This window comes from Mchenga conophoros, linkage group LG5, assembly GCF_057382185.1.
Source record: "Mchenga conophoros isolate Kocher_MC1m ecotype Shallow Benthic linkage group LG5, M_conophoros_male_GT1.1, whole genome shotgun sequence".
In the NCBI taxonomy this organism is placed as follows: domain Eukaryota; kingdom Metazoa; phylum Chordata; class Actinopteri; order Cichliformes; family Cichlidae; genus Mchenga; species Mchenga conophoros.
In genome coordinates this window covers 31930886-31947704 of record NC_140530.1, presented here as the reverse complement: position 1 = coordinate 31947704, position 16819 = coordinate 31930886, and the positions used below count along the sequence as shown (strand labels likewise).

Genomic DNA, 16819 nt, shown 5'->3' with positions numbered 1-16819 from the left:
AATAAAAGACTATCAGAAGCATATTTTAGTTTTTCATTCACAGTCTGTATGAAACAGTTGCTATATGTACCCCTGTTAATAGAAGTAAATGAAGGAAAAGCTCTGAAATATCCACTGAGGGAATACAGACAGTAAAGTAAAAAGTGAAGCTTTTCTCTGTAATATCTGCTTGAAATGCCTCTCAGAACCAGTTTATAATTATAAAGAGCAGATGTATAATTATATTAGGTTTAAGTGCATTCTCTTAGCTGAACCATTCAATCTGATTATCAATATAAGGCAAACATTTGAATGGTATACAGTAACGTTGCTAGTCATGAGTGGTTCTGACTCCAGAATATTGCCCTTTACAGATGAAATAGCAGCCTTGCCAATCAGCTTTAGCTTAGATAAAAATCCAACTTCATACTTGTCTCTTTTAATTTAAGAGTGCTCCTAGAAGTGGAGTGAACAAACAGGATTAGTCTGTTTGTTCTTCTTACTTGTTTTGAATTTAACTATCCATCCTGTTAACCGCTTTTCCAGTTCAGGATCTTTGGGAAATCGGACCCTATCCCAGTTGTTACTTGGTGAGGTGTGGGGCTGGACAGTTCTGGAAAATTCAGATATGACATGCTGAATGTGCCTGAAAAAGGCAGGGGATTTATGTTGTATGACAGTGTGAAAGAAGCTGCGGAAATGAACTGCAGAAGCAGCAAAAGAAATATTTTTGCTTTTCTATTAATAAGAAGCCTTGGAGGCAACAGGAGCGGCTCATTTATGGGCTCGACACAGGGGTTAGTAAATTTAATTCAGAACCAAAATTGAAACTGTCTCTGCAAAAAGAACATTCGACAAAGCTGAATTATGTTGTCTTACATAGTTTCACTTTCAGTGCCTTCACTAGACATCTTTCAACAAACAGCCTGTTAACTTATCATGCAAACAAGCAATGCACACTCTCCCACTCTAACACACCAACATGCATTGACACCTCCCTTTCCCCTAAAGGTGCTCTCTCACGACACATTTGGTTTTCAATTTTCAAGAGGGGGTTGTGTGCAGTGACTGAGGGTCTTTTTTCAAGGCCTCCCAACAATAATGCCCTGGCTTATTGCCCTATTTCTAAGATTGAACTGGGTTCTATCGATCCTAAGTAAAGCACTAGCAGACACAGATTACCCAGCCATGTTGACCACAGAGAAAAGAATAAGGACCCTTTTGAACAACTGCAAACAAGAGGAAACAACACACCCTAGACACAGTGAAATTGTGAAGCAGAGGAACCCATATATATTTGTAGTTGCACTGCATGTCACCCAGCATTAGTTAAAATTCCACCCAAGATCCTTTAGGTCCCTCACAAAGCTGAGGAGTCAGTGGTACAGATAACCTTGGCATATTTTAAAATTAGCCATATATTTTGCCCCGAGCATCTTATTGACAAGCACAATTGTGTTTACAAATGCACAATTGACATTCCTCCCACACGATACCTTAGCCTCTTTTGTTGTCTGTCATCTATCCTGAAGAGCATCACCCACATGGCAGCATCATGCAGGGCTTAAATTAAAACACCTTTTCAGACAAATCAATTTGCTCGTGCGTCCCAGCAGAAGAAAATCATCTTTAATGACAAAATATGGCGTGACATTGAAAAAAGGAATTAATTCATACAGCTTTGAGAAACTGGAGGTAGAAAGAAAAATATCAAAGAATTCACACCCACCTAATCACCAAGATGATTATAGCTCTAAATGAGCTGTTTCCTACATTCTCTGTAAACATAAAGCAGTGCTGAAAATAAATATTTTCATCTATACGACAAAAATCAAACACGGCGGTGGGTGAAGCTTTATACTTTCACATTCATAGATGAATTGAGTCCTGAATAGGAGATCTCTAAAATACGTCTGAAGTGCTTTTCCAAACAGCAAACAACACATGTAAGAAAAGCACATGTAGAAATGCAGTTCTGCTGCATGCTTTTTGAAAAGCTGGCACATATCAAATTTTGTCATCAGTTCTCCAGCGCCGTGCAGTCTCCCACTCTTACATGCGAATAAATTATGACTCATGTAGAGGGAAAAGTCAATGGCACTACACATGCTGACAAGAATAATCGGAAGAATGAGTAATTACTTTGGATTTAGAAAATGAAAAGCGTTTTCCAAAAGCATGTTTTCAAATGAAAGCATACACTTATTCTACTAGGCAATAGCCTTAAAAGGTCCATCATCAAACACATAATTTCAGGCATTATGACTCTAAAATGGGGTGACAAACACCAATGAGAGAACATGTGGAGAGGCAGACGTACTGCGCTCCACAACTATCGAAAAGCTGGAGCAAAACAACCACTACCAGCGTTTTGACGTTCACCATCCTCCGGGGTCATGTTGTCTCTCACTCAGAAATGCAAGTGCATCCTGACTCACGCAGAGAGTCTATTTATACTGACTTTGCCAGTGCAGAGTGGGACATAATGTTCTCTGGTTAAGAGAAGAGCCCGGACTCACTTGTGGAGAGTCGTGATGCCCTCTTGCATCTCCAATTTACCTAAATAAGACGATTAGCCCTCATTAGATGGGGCTGGTAAACACTGCCACTAAAACAAACTGATTATAGTATCCCAGAGTGGGAGATGCAAAAAAGCTGTTACTGTAGTAGCTGTAAACATGTTAAATCCCTAAAAAGAGAATGTCAAGAAACAAAGAAAATATTCTTGTTTTTGGAAAAGAACAAGGATGGAGATCCTGTGCTGGATGGTTGAATAAAGACAGCAACTTTTATTATTTTCATGTTTCCATCAGTTTTCCAGCAATCTTAATGATGGGTTTTTTAATCCCACTGGATGATAATGTCCCTAAAAAAAGTAAGGATAAAGGATTTTCCCCCACTGTTTCTCGTTTTTGAGCTAACTGTCTCAGCTTTGCTTCATAGCTAAATTTACAATTCTAAATTGTAAATTTTAGACTGTTATTAACCATTTTTACCTCAAAGTGTATATTTACTCCCCTTACCTTAGTCTTAAAGGGTATATTTATTTCTTACTCTTTCTATATTTATTGTTGTTCTTTTGCACTGAATGGAACTGGAGACTGGTCATCTTGTCTCTCTATATACTGTACTGTATATAGCAGAGATGACAATAAAGTTTACTTTGACTTTGACTTGACAACATGCACATATTTTGTTAGAAATATCAGCATCAATTTTGAAAAAAACACTGGTACCCTAACTGGTAAAAAGGAGATACTGGGTTTGAACTGTAATAATCATTCTTTGCACCAAAAACCTCCTTGTGATTGCTTTGGTTGCTACCAAGTTGCCTTGATTGCTGATAGTGTAGCTTGCATGGCACAGAATCGCATGTCTGCAAACACCTGCTAACTAGCTGAGCAGTAGTGAAATCCACCTGGAACCTGGAAGAGGAGAATGTTTGTTTTTAAAGTAAACCACTTGCCCCATTCCTGCAACTAAAATGCTTTCGAGAGGTGCAGGTTTTCTGAAGGCAAATGGTCTGTTTCCATTTTGCATTACACTTTTCACAGTTTCACTACTTCCCAGTAAAGAGTTCACTAACACTGACAGTCTGCCAGTGACCAAAGCAATTGCAAGGAGGTTTTCAGTGCAGCTTAGCAGCTGTTAGCAACCTCCAGCAGCTACCCACTAACTGGTTAGTGAATATGCATTTTTCTGTAGCAACTGGCGGTTGCCGGGAGGATGCCAACCCTTCTCTTTGTCTGTGGAAATGAGGCCTTACTGCTGGTTTTCACACCGGGGATTGTTCAACAATAGTTAGGCAGTGCTGCTTTAACAGAAAGATGTGTGAGTAATCTAATCTTTGTTAGCTGAATTACTCCTAGCATTTGACCGATGACATGTGTATTAAAATGTGCTGGAGAGAGAAGTAATTATCTCTAATCTTGCATTATAAAAAATGATATGTTCTAGATCAGATTGTAGACCTGAGTGGAAACCACCACTCAGGTTGTTCTACTTGACAGCAAAACTAAAACCTTCCCACTCATTAACCCGATCTCCAAAACAGAATGACAGTCCAGCTTGTTACAGGCACATGATGTTGACATCTCCCTGCAATGTGTCTGTTCAACATGAAGTCAAGGTCTGAATAATAAATACAGATCTATTAGGAGGCCTTGACGCTCTTTTCCCTGACAGGCAGAATGTGACCTCACTCGGCCCAAGGCAGGAACAAGCCTGTTCAGCCTGGATATAACTTTCAATCTGCACAATGTTTACATCGTCACAGAAAATCACAACAGTGCACTGCTTTGAATGGCGAATGAGTTCGGTTTTATATAAAAGGAACAAAAGTAACAAAAGGAAGTAGGAAGTAACCAATAATTTAAAAAAAAACTATAATGGAAATTGCCTTTTGCAAATGAGCAGTTTCTCAGTATTACGGTTTAGGATGACAAACTGATTTGCAATTCCTTGAATTATACAAGATTGCAGTATGTCAGTAGTATAGTAGTATAATACAATTTTCACAAAGTAATCTGTCACCATGTTAAAGTGTATGTTCCATACATACTGGGGCAATATTAAGACAGAGTGCCTTTCTACTTTCACAACTTTCAAGTGACATTCATCCATAACCGCAGCCTGCGCTCCCAATGTTGCACTGTGATTTCCTAGATTCAATTTTCCAAGGCCACAAAAATCTAATAACCTCCCAGATAATGTCAGTTGAGTCAGAAGAGATGAGTGAATTGTTTTCAATAAGCTTCAGGTGTTCCAAAAAGTCAATATCAATTTGCCGAATATCTGATCTCAGACCAGCTGGACTTCATACAGTATGAACATGATTTTAAGATCGACCATTTTCCTACAAGAAACAAGAATCCGAATTTTTCTCCTCTGTGGCTGTCTTAATAAAAGCTGCAATATTGAAAAATATGACCACAATAAAACTGAAGACATTTAAAGTGCTCGCAATATGCTCGTAAAATACAATACATGAAATATGACTTGTTTAAAAGCACAGAAAAACTGCAAAAAATTAAAGTCGAAATAATAAAATTTATAGAAGTGTTGAGGTAGAAAAGCTCCACTAGGCTTCCATTAATCAATGGACAATCAAGTTTTCTACATTCAGTCAGTATTTATCACTATCTGGTATGAATTTATGTCAGTAACATAATTTTCAAATGATTTGCACTGGCTACATCTAAAGTTCTGTGCCGTGAAAACAGCTTTTGAAAGTTGGAACCAAGAAATTTCTGTCATGTTTGCTATAAACTGTATGAGCGTTAGAGCAAAGAGTAAGCCCCAGCAGAATTTTAAAACCATAAGAGGTCAGGATTATAAGGTCAAACTGTGGCAGGAAGTAGAAGGATGTGTATGAAAGTTCCCTCAGTCCCTGCTTTTAGATAGGTTTGCATAATTGTTAAGAAGATTACGGTTAAGAAGATCAGTTTTTATTCCGGTGAAAGTGAATAATAAGTTTTTAAAGGTGCTTCAAAAAGGAGAAAGTTTAAGTTGAGATTATCTGTTGCAAGGGAAAATAAGAGAAAACAAAACACATGGGAAAAAAATTGTTATGACCAACAAGTAGACAAGAATGTTAAAGCCACAGAAGACATGCAGAGGTGAGCGTTAGCGCAGCAGTTCTCCAGACACAGTATGGCTCCACATCTGCACAAAAAGCACTCCAGCTGTTACTGCAGCTCCTTATTTTTCAGTTAGAATCTAATTTCCACACAGCCTTTTGAAAGGCACCATCTGCACGATGCCAAAAGGATGCAATCTAAACACTGAAGAGCAAGCCAGTTACCTCACAAAAACTCAATTTGGGACTTTACAGAGAAGACCTTCAGGCTTTGACTATCAACAGAAGTCGTACCACAAACTGAGGTTTGAGGGCTGAGGTAATACGCTCTTCATTAAAATGCATCAAAAATAATGCTGTTACACAAGAGATGCTCACCTACTGCAGGCTGTATTGCATGTATTATAGAGGACATAGTCAACAGAGAGTTCCCTTCTCAAATCTTACTCTCTTTTTATTCATTAAAAAAGATGCAAGTGATTTGAATCATTTTGCAGGTGTAGTTGTACTGCTGTCTGCAGTATTGTGTTTTTGGGGTTTTCTGTACAAGCCAAGAGTTTTACGTTGCACAAGAGCAATAACCAATACAATACTTGCAGTCTCCTGCTTAGATGTTCTATTCCAACCAACAAAGGACTCACTCACTTTTTGCATTTTTCTAGACAGGGCCTTTAGGAGCACAGTATTACAACAAAAACTTGCCACATTACTGTGAATGATGTAACTGCATGCAATTCTCTATTTAATGCACATTCTCATGTTTTTGTGTGACTCTTGGTGAGCACCAGCAGCATCACCCATTTGATGTTTTGGATGCCTGCATCCTTAACATGAAAGTTTGTCCCCAGAGGATAAACTCATTTTCATTTTGGACTCTTTGTTTTCCTCCTGCAACACAATCTTATCAAAATGTGAACTTACAGCAAATCTAATAACTGCAGGGTCACATTACTATGAGGAGAGCTAATTTGTGCTTAAGGGGGCCATGTGTGTGTAATTTGTCTTTATGCAAGACTTTCATTATCATGCATATCTAAAGTGCTGCCTATATCAAACTGTAAGTGTGTGCACCTTTTTGGAACAGACATTAAAGCCTTCAGTTATTTGAAGTAAATGAAGCTAAACACAGATGAATTTTCCTGCACTAATACAGAAAGTTCACAAATGGTGCACAAAAGGCTAGCCAGTGGTCCCATCTGTAAATGTGGGCATGGAAGTCTTAAAGCACCTCTGACTCCTAGATTTGACTGATGAAAAAAGGCACGTGGAAATCTGTTCTGTTAGTTTATAAACCGTGCTCTCGGATTCATAATCCGACGGATTTGCAATCCATGCCCAGATTTGGAATCTTGCCCACAGATTTATGATAGTTACAGTGCAGATAAAATGTTGTTTGTCACTGAGATACTACTTTGGAAAAAAAAGAAATATGAGACTAAAAGGAGCAAAAGTGTTGCTAAAATTATCGGGGGAAGAAATTAAACTTTTTTTTTATAATGGCACCAGTTTTGCTTCTGGTAGGAAGTAAAAGTTAGAACTTACATACATTGTAGCAGCTTTATGAAACTGTTCATTTTGTTTTGTCTCTTTTCACTATATCCCACTGTGCACTGTGTGGATTTAATGCTTTGCCTCTCCAAATTCTGAAATAAATACATATGTGTGATTGTCTGTGTCTCTGTGTCAGCTCTCAAATAGGCTAGGAACATGTTGAGGGATACTCTGCCCTTTCCCCAACATTGGCTTGGATGGGCTCCAGCGCCACTGACCCTGGTCGGATAAGTGGTTAAGAAAATAGATGGAAGCTTTGGTGGGTCAGCCACAGCAATTTTGATTCATAGCCACGTGGGATCCATAATTTCACAAGCTGAATTCATGTGGCTCCAAGCAGCTTTAAACATCAATTCCCTCACATCAGCAGTGCCTCAGGCACAAAATAAAACATAACACAGATCACTGATGGACACAGATGACAAGAACGAAGGATGAGGCTCAAAAGTGGTTTTAGTGGAGAAGGAAAATGGTTCCATTAAGCATTTTGAAGGAAATGAGCTGTCTGTGATTTAGTTTTCTCTCAGTTTTTAAGTAAAGACACTGCTTCTCAGGAGACAATTTGAACAGTATTACTCTTTAGGTGAGTATCTAATGAATGGTGTGATTAATTACTTAACCATTTAATTACTTTTACTTCTGTTCTTTTGCGGTTTTGCTTGCGCTGCATTCACAGACGCTAATCACATGCAAAGAATACATAATAGTGCATATAGGGCAAATGTGTGTTCTCCCCAGCTGTTAAAGACTGCATAGTACGCCGAACCATTATCCAGTGTGCATGGACGGAGGAGTAGAAGGGAGCGTATTAGCGAACGGGGAATGGTCACGTGACAATGACAGCATGTGCGATTTGAAAGGAAGGAAAATAGAGACTTGAGCATCAGATGAGGGTCTGAGAGAATCCGTGCACTTCTCTGCGCCGCCTCCTTTCTCTGGCAGCGGAACAGGGACAGCTTTTTAAAACCGCGTCCACACCCGTGCTTTAGTAAGAAATTGCTCGATTCGCTTCTGCAGAATTTCAGCACTGACCGACCTTTTCCACCTCAGAAGTGAGGAAGCGCGTAAAGACGGCCGCCTTATAATTCTCTGTGAAGGTAAGAGAGCGGCTACAACTTTTCGGAGCAGCACAATTGATTCTTGTTGCATTGGCTGATCGATTGTTTGTGTTGTCGCGTTGTTCTGCGCCATCGACACCCGATTAAAAGTCTAGTTTAGACTATTTTTTTAAAAAATTTATTTGTTTTGTGTTGTAGTCATTTAAATGCGTGCAGAGTACTGTATGCGCACCTGATACACATGAAACTGCATCAACAGTGCTGCAAATCGCAGCTTATGCTTATTGATCGCTCGACTTTAGACACTAGTGTTAGTTTCTGTCAGTTCGTGCAGGCTTAATTAAACATTTGATGTGCAATCAATTCAGGCTTCGGCAGTAAATTGAAAATCTCCATTTCCAAGCAGCTTGATTAAACATGGGAATTTGCATGGGAATGCAATTGATTTTAATGCTCTAAAGCTTTTGCTTACTAGCCTACTGAACGCCCCAACTTTATGTTCTTTTACATTTTTATAGTAATTTTCAGCACGAGAAAAGAAAGCTTGGAAATGATCGATATATTTTTCCATATTTTTATTTGTGTTTTTGTTTAGATAATTATCACTGCTGGTGGTTTGATTATGGAACAGTCTGCTGGTTACAGAAACGGTGATTCTGTTTAGAAAGTATTTGAAGAACCTTACTGAATTTTTAGGGAAACTGCACAGTTCTGTCATCATACTGGGCATCTGAACAAGGGATTAACCAGCTGCTAAAAGGCTGTTGGAGTGCTGGGGAGCTTCTGTGGTGAAGTAATGTGATGGAAATCGGTTATTTCATTTAGATATTTGACTGCACTGGCACATAAAAACATAACAACCAATACTTTCTCACCTCAGGACTCCACTTCATATTTTCATCTGTCAACAGCATTAGGCTAGAAATTTAGTAGGTTTCTAGTAGCAGCTTGTGCAAGCTGACAGCATGAAGGAGAATTGATTCCGTTGGTTCAGCATTACTGGAACTACTTCCACAGTCCATCTGGCCGATATGGGTCTGCGTCTTAACAATGACCTGCCTGTGATGGAACCTCAGTATTGGGTATCCTGGATGCCCAGCTGGCCACTATCATATATTCATACCTAACCTGATTGCATTCTGAATGTAAACTCACGTAATGATTTTAAGGAGCAAATAACTGATGTTGATTTTTATAGATTATGTAATAGAGAAAGCTCATTAAATGGGTGTTTTTTGCTTAACTTTTGCTTTGTTTTACTCAGTTAATGCTCTATGAAGTTCTTTGTCCTTCATTCAAAGAGGTGAAAAGCATAAAAAAACTGGATTATTCTGTCCAGAAATGAAGAATAGCTGTGGGGGTATTGTGCATGTTCTTTTTTTGTCAGAGCAGGGCTATAAATGAGGAAGTTTGGTGCATTTTTCCATCTTAAACTGCATTTCCATTAATTGTGTTTTGACATAATAATGTAAATCATCTTATGTCCTATTCTATTAAAGTTTTCACTTTTAATGTTCCAAAAAAGGGAACAAATACATAGTCCTTTATTTTAAAATGTTAATAACCTATGTGCAGAACTTCTAACTTTCTTTCCGTTACACCCCAGCTTTAATTCAGTTTGATAATCAGTTGATATGTAGATAGGAAATAAAAAAAGCAGTAAACACAATTAGCAGTACAGCTTGGGCTGTACTGAAATTGTTGCATTTATAGCTGAGCCTTTGCTTTCGCCACTTCCAGACACCTTTCTGATATGCAAATAGTAAAATGCATTGTCCAAAATGTTTCTATATTAGGATATATGCTAAACTAACTTACATGTTCATAGCTATTAAACAATGTGGTTTGTTTGTTTGTTGTAGAATAGATTTTCACCCCTGTGATGTATCATAAATGTTTAATAAGTCCTCAAACCACTGTGAATTAAAAGGTTTGCTGCTGCTTGGTTGATGTTGGGAGTTGTGTTTTATTATAGAAACACATTTAAAATAATCTTATACCCAGATGGTGAAGCTGAAAGTAAATACAAGTAATGATGACAGGTGCAATGAACCATCTTTGCACTGAGTGATGCAATCAGCAGAGTGGATTGATTAGTGTTGGAAACCCTTGGAGAATCAAAGCCACTTTTCCCTTAGTCAGATGACAATTTCCACAAGTGGTTGAGGTTTAAAGATGATCTTTTTTGGATGTGAGGGTTAGTCTGAGGCTTGTGTTAGACAACATTCACATAAAAATAATGATAATAATCAATCTTCTAATAATTAGAGCACCTCAGATATATCTGGAATATTTCTACCCCCCTTCACTCTTTTGGCCTAAATGTATTGATTAAAAACTATACATAATCTGTGCAGGCAGACTTGAAACACTTAATTTTAGTCCTTTTTCATTGGCATTTACTGGGTAAACAAAACCAAAAGTTGTACAATTTCAAAGCGAGGCGTTTTTTCTTTTGTGAAAAACAAAAGTCTTTATCAGACATAATTCTGCCTTCCTTTTCTTTAGTCTCTCTTTTGTTCTTCCACTTCAATGTTGCACTGAAAACCCCCTCTATTGACATGGTTTTTACTTAAGTGGCTCTGATAGTGTTTTCAATAATTCTGAAAAGCTTTTACTCGGCAGGCATTTCCCTGCTATTATCGTCAAACCTTTACCATGTTGTTCAGATACGTTCACTTGCAGTTTTAAATACGGAGATATGTCTACACATTTAAACTGCAAGCAGACTGAATTGCAACCCAGGAAAATTACTTTTACACGACTTTATCTTATTTAAATATTCTTTGAATGACCCAGAACTCCATGCACTTGCTTACACTGCAATTAAGCAAGATGCCATTTATTTCAATAAAGACCATTACTAATATTTCAGGATTAAGCAAATTCAGAAAGATATTACAGTACATATTAACAGTAAACAGTACATATATGCTAAAGGCTCTGCTGCTGTGTATATTGTTCTATTAAAGTAGAAAACCTGCAGAGCTATTGGACTAACAACACACCATTCTCTGACAGTGGCAGTGCTCTGTTGTTTAAAAATCACACAGACCAGCAGGTTAAGGATGCAATTAATAAAGATCCAATTTTAAGACTCTGCGAGACCATGACTGACGCACTGCTGGTCTGATTTTAATGAATAGGGTGGGAAGGGTGCTGGGTGTTATAGACCGGCTGGAGGGGTTCCTGCATTATTCACAAGCGATCCCAAATGCAAGACGTGCCAGAGTGTGGAAGCTATATAATCACACTCGAATCACCTAATCCAAAGCACCAATGCACAAACAAAATCTTCAGTCTCAGTGACTTTAAGTATTTATTTTGTTTCCTGCCACCCCTCTAAAAACAGATGTCTGTTCCTGTGTTGCTCACTGCCTGATGAAGCTTCACCATTTGGCTGACTGTTTCTATATGCTCATCCAAAATAAATACCTTCTAGCAACAGCCTAATTGTAAGGTGTTTAGGGAACATTGGTAAATTGTAGCATCTATCGGCAGCCTGCGTGTGAGGCACTTAGCATAAATATATAAATTACAGCTACAGAAAATAAACTGGGTTACATTCTCCTTCTCTACACAGTGGAGTGCACATTGGTTACATTCCAGGATGCCTAAAAACACATTAAATTTTCAACCTGTTGGAAAGGCAGGAGTGAGATTTGGGCTAAAGAACAAAAAGAATCGCTTGCAGGTATGGCTTAGTTCCCTTCCCCTTATAACATAGAGCTAAGAATTAGATCAAAATCAAAGCTTTCGAGAGACACCGCTTTATATTTTTCCCATATTTGTGAGAAACCTGAATAAATTTTAATGGTGAAAGCATTTCTGATGACGATGAAGACAAGTCTTTGTCTGTCTTTGTGACTGTTCAATGATTTCTGTGACATGAGAAAAATAGCTTAAAACTAGAGACACTTTATTTTTTTATATTACATCTCAAAAATGAGACGGAATGAAAGAGATAAAGCGTTAGTTAATTTTTTTTGTTTGTTTGATGCATTCAAAGTGCTGAGTGTTGTTCCTTGAAAATATATGTAGTTTGTCACATGTATCGGGGGCATTAAACACATTATCATGTTAGACACAGCCTGTCAGATGCTGTAACTGTCTTTGAACAAGAGTCTGTTTTTATGACCAAGAAATGACCTACCTCCAATCACACATCCAGACACACGCTTGCGCACACATGCTCATGTGCATTTCTGCAGATACACAAGTGTCAATTTGAATCTCAGGTTGATTCATGCTACACTGAATCAGATGAATCTCACAGTTTCCCTCATTCTGTCGGCTGACACTGATTTCCTCAGAGGATCGGAAGATGAAAGGAAAATTTAAGTATGTAAAGCCTATAAACCATAGATGAAAGACAAGTGGAATGGGAGGGGGGAAAGAATTATGGCTCGGAGGTAAAGTCGCAGTACTATGAATTGTAAATGTGTCAAGTGACATTACATGACATGGTAAGTACAAGCATGGCGTGCTTAGTTTGTTTTTGCATTTCGGTAAGACCATCATCTCTGCATCCATTTTTGCAGGAAGATGAACATATAGTGAACAATAGCAAGACAAAATGCTGTTGAAGTTATCCCACTGATCCCTGGAACAAGCTCCCGCTGTACTGAAGAGGCACAGACGGTGGAATCTTGACTGAGAACACAGTACTAAAAGCTTGCTAGTCTATGCCACTTTTTTTTTTTTTTTGTTGCAAGGTAAAGCAAAATCAACAATTTATATATGAAAAATCCATTTCATGTCTCTTCAAAGACACAAGCTACATAAGGGAGCAAAAAGCTAACATCAGGCTACCCTTTGAGCTAGATTTAATCCTAGATTAAGGGCTATTGTGGAACTGTGGTTTATGCCCGTATCACAGCTGTGCTCATATTTACTATAATGACTTTATCACACATTAGGTTGTGCTATTTTATCAACAGCATTAATTAGATAAAAGCTTTAAGCACCAGCAATAATATAGCTAGTTTGTCTCATTTATTTGCCAGTACAAAACTGGACTATGACTGTATTGTTACTAAGCAAACATTTTCTTGAACACTAGCTTGTTGGATACTTTATGTATGATGTGAAATGTATAAAAGATGGAGGTAACTCCTGAATTTGAAAAATTGAAGCAAATGCTTTAAACTTGCATTCTTTAATGGCCAGCAGGGGGTGACTCTGATTGTACAAAAAAAAAACTTGGTATTGGATAAAATGTTATGACCCTCATCCCTCTCATTGTGTGACCTCAGTAAGGACTCGGTCACACTAGTGTGATCAGGAAAATCCTTAACTGGCAAGTAATTGCTGTCTCTCTAGGGCTGATGGCAAAAGTTGTGATCACTTAGAGGTTGAGCGTGCAGAATCCTCAAACTCAGGCTACCTCCAAAAAAGGTCACCCAATCTGACTGCAACTACTCTCAGACTGGTGAAGGTTAGACGAAGAATTAAATGCAGACAGATTGCTAACATGCTGCAATCAGTCAGTCAGTCTATGCCAATGACCACAACTCATCAGGTCCATCATGTGGTAAAAACTACTTTTGGCTGTTCCTTTGTCACAAGGGGATTGCCGCAGTGGGTAGGTCCTCATGTATGATTCGGCAGATTTCCACACAACCCCCCCAGGGGATTTGTGTCCCCAGCTAGTTTTAACCAGTTCGAACCACCATCCTTGCAGTTGTTAAGTAAATGTGTAAACTGGTACCCTGCAGAAATACCTGCTATATCAGATAAGAAAACACAAAGCCAATTTACAGCAAATTGTGTTAAACTGAATGCAGAAAAGCATGTCTTATTTTGCACCTGGTATGTGTGTGAGTTTGCTGCTAGGAGTTTTTTACTTGCTTGATTTGAGGGGGGGGGGTGTTATCCGAAGAGGTGCATAATTGGCACCCGTGGATGGCTCAAAGCTGTGAGCTCTGTGCCAACACTTTTGCCCTGAGTAAACAGTGTACTGTCACTCTTTGTACTGTCACTGTTTACTGAATATTTAGAGCCCTACAAATCTACTCTGCAATAACACTGGTGTTTTTTGAAACGGAGCAGGACTGAGCTGAACTTATCGGAGCACTGAAATGAAAGAGGGAGCAGGGGAATCCTGATGCAAGGTGCATCTTAGGCTACGTTCACACTGCAGGCGAAAGCGCATCAAATCCGACTTTTTTGACCCTATGCGACCCATATCTGATCATGGTATGACAGTGTGAACGGCATAAATCTGATATTTTCAAATACGATCTGGGTCATTTTCGTATGTGGTACTGAATCCGATACATATCTGATGTTTTAGAAAGCGACTGCTGATAGACTGGTCATGTTGCATTAAATCCGTCTTTTACGTCTCTGACACAAGACAGACGGCAATTATCAGTGCCGGAGAAGACATCGCGAACGCTTTCGGGCCATCCAGTGTAGATGTCAGTGAAACTGTTGGGAAGACAACATTGGAGAAACGTGAACATTTTATTTGTCCTGTATAATCTGCAGATTCTGACAGTAATCTGCAACTATCCTTTGAAGCACCGCTCCTCTCTAAAACAGCAATAAGGACAATTATTAGGCCATATGTAAATAACAAAATAACTTTATAACTTAAAGCAAATTGGGAAACGTAAAGTCCGAAACAAGTCTTTATATTAAGGCCATCAGTCAAACAATACTGTTTGGTCTGGGTCTAAACAGAGCGCGTTGTGTGACGTCTTCTTTTGCGCATGTGGGCCGCTTTGAGGGTTCACACTAGAGCGCGTTTGCTGTCACATTTTATTTGTAGTGTGAACAAGCAGACAAAAAAATCGGATTTGATCAAAAAATCTGAATTGAGCATTAAGACCTGCAGTGTGAACGTAGCCTTATTTTCCAGTGTTTCACACTTTTAGTCTCATTTCTACACCCCCTTCCCTCTTTTCTCAGCAGTGTGCAAACACAGAACAACATTCATGTTTCTACCTTTGTTTTACAAATGATTTAGAATTACCAGAATTAAAATATGCAAAAATGACTCTGCTCTGTAATGTATTTTCAGCATCATGGACTGCAAGTTGTAACTGTTGATGATGCAGTGAATGACAATCAGGTCAAGATCTTTTCGCTCACGAGGCTGGCTGCTCTCGCTCTCTCTGTCTCTCCTCTCTATTGGCCCATCACAGCAAAACCAACAAACTGTGTGCATAACATTTCTGCAAAGATTTTTTTTATTGCAAGAGCTTCAAACTTCACAAAGTGGGACAGCAGCCCTGGTGCATAACTCCAATTCAGTTTCACACGATTCATTAACACACAGATGGCTTTGGATCTGACATTATCTGTTAATACTGCTTTGTCTTCGTCTACACATCGTACACGTCATCTGTTACACACACAAGGGCGATCGTGGCTCAAGAGTTGGCAGTTCGTCTTGTAATTGGAAGGTTGCCGGTTTGAGCCCTGGCTTGGACAGTTTCGGTCGTTGTGTCCTTGGGCAAGACACTTCACCTGCCACCTACTGGTGATGGTCAGAGGGGTCGATGGCGTGATATGGCAGCCTCGCTTCTGTCAGTCTGCCCCAGGGCAGCTGTGGCTACAACTGTAGCTTGCCTCCACCAGTGTGTGAATGAATAGTGGAATTGTAAAAGCGCTTTGAGGGTTTCGAAAAGCGCTATATAAATGCAATCCATTATTATTATTATTATTATTATTATTATTATTATTATTATTATTATTATTATTATTACAGACTTCAGGTTTATACAGTAGAATAGTTTGTAACAAAGTAACTCTCCGGATGAATCCTGTGCTCCACCCAAGTCTCAGTTCTCATGAGTATTTTAGATCACTTTAGATCTGACCCAGTCTGTGGTTGAGAAAGTCGCAACCATTGCAGATTCTGCGAGTCCACTCTTGGCTGGCAACAGACGACAACGGATTTGTGATTTATCACAATTAATCGCGGTATTATCGCAAACATATTGAATGTAACTGCCAACTTGACCCATTTAAACTAAAAAGTTATACAAAGTTGACTCTGTATTGTTGCTCTTTTATCCCTATTTTATGGCTGTTTTGTTGGTTTGAAGATGGCACCTGATTGGTTAGTGGTCTCAGACCTGAAACCACTGGAAAAGGGATGGATGTTGCAAGTTGATAACACCTGGTCATCAGTTCATTTTCCTTAGTGTAAATGTAACCTAAACAATTTCACGATTCCTTTTGGTGCTCAATCTCTAGTTTTTAATATTATTAACTAAAACATGAAACTCATTAATAATCACAAGTTAGTTATTTACACTGTCTGTGGTGTATGTCTACACATTGCTGCCCAACTGCTTTCTATCATGTTGACTGACATTTTTTTGTGTGTACAATGTTGTTCATTCATTTTCTCCTCTTCGTCTGCAGAAATTTCTTTTAGTGGGCTTACAGACGAGAAAGACAAATAAGCTTTGGAATACAATTAATTTTCTTATATTCTGCAAATAACCCATTAAAATAATAATCAGAATTCCCAGCAAAAAAACCATCTCACTAATGCCCACTCACTGCCTTGAACTTCCTTGCCTCGAGTGCTGCGTCACAGTTTCTGAACACCAGTAGCTCTCAGGCTCTGTTAGTTGTAATCCTTGTGTGTCCCTACCTCTTTCTGTATCCCGAGTAACATCTGTGGCTCTGGGCT

At 38.8% G+C, this 16819-nt stretch overlaps 1 protein-coding gene across 4 annotated transcripts in view; it reads left to right on the top strand.

The window, feature by feature from the left end:
• Nucleotides 1-7902: 7902 nt before the first annotated feature.
• Nucleotides 7903-16819, top strand: part of rap1gapb (RAP1 GTPase activating protein b) — a 109574-nt gene continuing 100657 nt past the window's right edge. For all 4 annotated transcript variants that reach the window (XM_085274922.1, XM_085274919.1, XM_085274925.1 and 1 more), the window contains exon 1: nucleotides 7903-8205. The gene's annotated coding sequence lies outside the window, so the exon portion shown is untranslated. The remainder of the gene's footprint in view (nucleotides 8206-16819) is intronic.